Below are 3,098 nucleotides of genomic sequence, written 5' to 3'. Positions count from 1 at the left end.
CTAAATAGGTCCATCTTGTACAAAAGATTTAAAATGGAATCGGTGCAGTCAGCAATCCTCTTAATCGCACCGGATAGCATCATGGCCACTGTGGACTTAAAGGACGCCTACTACCACGTCCCCATTCACGCAGATTTCCAGCAGTTTCTGCTGTTCGCTCTGGTGATTGATGGATCAGTCTCACACTTCCAGTTTACGTGCCTGCCATTCGGGATTTCCTCCGCACCCCGGGTGTTTTCCAAGCTAGGGTTGGAGATGGTGGCGGCACTAAGGACAAATAAAGTGTTGATCGTCCCATACCTAGATGATTTCCTGATCATAGCAGGATCAGTTACAGAGCTCCAGTCCCATATCGATCTCGCACTCCGCCTGTTTGAATCATTGGGCTGGATCGTCAACACCGTTAAAGGAGTTGTCCGCCAGAAGTTAATTTTTTTTTGGGAGATACAACCTGCAAATACAAGCGAATAAAATACACACTAAACCCCCATTTAAGTAGCCCTTTCCGCTTACCTGAACTAGCTTTTTATCTTCTTTGTAAAAATTCTCTTCAAAGATGGCGCCGGGGGTCTTCTTCTATGGTGCACCGCGGGACTTCTCCCATGGTGCACCACAGTATATGCTCCGACGTGCGCGCTCCCGATGACGTCGGTCACATGATCTAGTGACCGACGTTATCAAGGTAGGCGGCAACAGACGAGCGGGTCGGATCCGGCGGCGAGAATTCTCGCCGCCGGACCCGACCCCAGCACATGCAGGCAGGAGCGCGTACTCACCGGCGGCCTCAGCTCTTTCATGTGCCGGCTGCCGGGCAGCCGGCGCATGCACAGACCGGAGCCGCCGGCCGGGTGAGTGACGTTTCTGTGCGAGGCTCTGCGAGCCCCGCACAGAAATAGGACATGCAGTGGTTTGTTTGCCGCGCGACATTTCGCGCGGCCAAACCGCGGCCGTCTGAATAGGAGTGCGTATTGTAACGCACTCCTATGCAGGCTTTTAGTGGCGGAAAGCACGCGGGAAATCCCGCCGCGGGATTTCCGCCCGTCTGCAGGCGGGAGGAAGAGCAGGCAGTATACTGCTCCTGCCCGCACTCTCCCTCTTCAGAAGCTGTCAGCAGTGATTTGGGGTATCTCCGAAGGGGTTAGGAAGTAAGGTGGGGGGTCTCCAGGGGGTGGTGCAGTGATTTTGGGGGGTCTCCTGACTGCCAAACCCCTTCGGAGATCCCCCAAATCACTGCATGCCCCCCCCTAGAGGCCCCCCCAAACGGACTGCATGAGCCCTTAGGAGACCAGACAAATCACTGCATGACCCCCTGGAGACCCCCCCCCCCCCCAAGGGGTCAGGCAGTCAGTTCGGGGTCTCCTAAGGGGTCTGGCAGTCAGCTGGAGGGTCTCCTAAGGGGTCACACTGGTATTTGTGGGGTCTCCCAGCGGTGAAGCATTTATTAGGGGGTCAGGCAGTCCGTTTGGGGTGGTCTCCAGGCATGGGTGCTGTAATTTAAAGGGGTCTCCATGCGTTCCTGAACTTATTTAGGGGTGTCATGCAGTCACTTGCTGTGCTTTTTGAAGAGGGAGTGCCAACAATAGGGTGGAGGGTGTGGTCCGCTAAGGTGGAATGAAAAATTTGGGGGTCATCCGCATGGGAAACCCCAAAATAAATGTTGAATACTAATAATTGCATAACTGGGCAATGCATAAACAATGTAGGATACTATAGGGCATGTAAAGAAGGGGAGTTGGGGGGGGGGGTGTTTTCTGCAGCATTCTATGGTCGAAGGGAGGCAATTATCATATTCTATACGTTCAATAAAAATTAATTTATCCTTTTTTTCCGTTTTTTTAGTCCTATCCCAACTCTTACATGGAAAAACAGGAGCGTGAAATGGAATTTGACACAGATTCTTCAAGTGATGCAGTTGGAGCGACAAGAATTTGCTACAAATTCGATTGTTGTTGTAGAGTTTTGCGTTGAACCAAGCTAACAAAATCTAATGATTATATTGTTCATTGTTTCTGCAGGATAATAATTCTGATGTGGATGAAGCTGAGGATGTACCCCAAACTCGGCAATATTCAGAGGTACGTGTTAAAATTTAAATCATTGTTTTGTGCGTTATCGAAAAGAAAGGCTGAATGTGTTGTTGTTCCACATCCCTGACGATACATATCACACCTACGTATTTCATGATTTTTATTCACGCTTTGCGCATTCTTTGTGTTTGAAGATGGGTTCACAATAGCATGTTTTGTGCATACTTAGGTGTGTACATACGTCTGCACCTAGGTATGAGCAAAAAGCCTGTTGAACACAGATGCGTGCTTGTTGTCAATGGAGCCGTGGCTGTTGGCGGCAGCTACATTGAAAACAATGCTCTGCCGGCCCACTGTCCTTTTTTAGGGAAGGTCTATATAAGCCCTTCACCTAAAAGGAAACATTTCAGTGCCAAACCAAAAAAAAAGGCCCTCCGCCACTGGTGTGACCCACGCGGCCATGAAGAACACGTCTGCTGCATGCGGCAGATGTTTCCTTCACTGACGCTAGTTAAAAGAAGTCCCAGCTGCTATATCTGCCACATCTGTGGCAGATGTAGCAAAGGTAATTCTTCCGTTCTCCACCGCAGCGGTCACACATAACAGCTGTAGTCGAGAATCCTGCTCCCGGCATCCTGTCTATGGCTTTTCAGGGAAGGGCTTCATAAGCCGGTCACTGAAAAGCCTTTTAAAATCGTACCAAAAATTAAAAAAATAAATAAAATACTTTCAGCTGACGGGCATCAGCGCTGACTTCTGATGGTGTCCCAGTCTCTGTAGCTCTCAGTTATCATTGGCCGGGGATTTAAAAACCCTGCCTGCTGCTAGCTCCATTTGTGATTGATTAGCTGAAGTGCAAGAGATGTGTGAATCATGGCGGTTTAATTTTGTTGACAATTTTCCTTATTATGTGATGGGCTAAATAAAGTAAATTTTCTCTGTCCCACACACAGTAAGGCCGCCTGCAGATGGGCGGAAATCCCGCGGCGGGATTTCCGGCGCTCAAAGCCTGCATAGCATGGCGTTCACAAACGCAAACCTATGCAGACAGCCTTGGTTTGGCTGCGCAAC

General features: G+C 49.5%; 1 long non-coding RNA gene across 1 annotated transcript in view; it reads left to right on the top strand.

Moving 5' to 3' along the window:
* Positions 1-1,323: 1,323 nt before the first annotated feature.
* LOC136612923 (uncharacterized) overlaps positions 1,324-3,098 on the top strand; it is a 2,895-nt gene continuing 1,120 nt past the window's right edge. Inside the window, exon 1 of the long non-coding RNA XR_010790427.1 lies at positions 1,324-2,075. This is a non-coding gene — a long non-coding RNA (uncharacterized lncRNA). The remainder of the gene's footprint in view (positions 2,076-3,098) is intronic.

Source organism: Eleutherodactylus coqui, chromosome 1 (assembly GCF_035609145.1).
Source record: "Eleutherodactylus coqui strain aEleCoq1 chromosome 1, aEleCoq1.hap1, whole genome shotgun sequence".
In the NCBI taxonomy this organism is placed as follows: Eukaryota; Metazoa; Chordata; class Amphibia; order Anura; family Eleutherodactylidae; genus Eleutherodactylus; species Eleutherodactylus coqui.
This window is presented reverse-complemented; position numbering and strand designations above follow the sequence as displayed.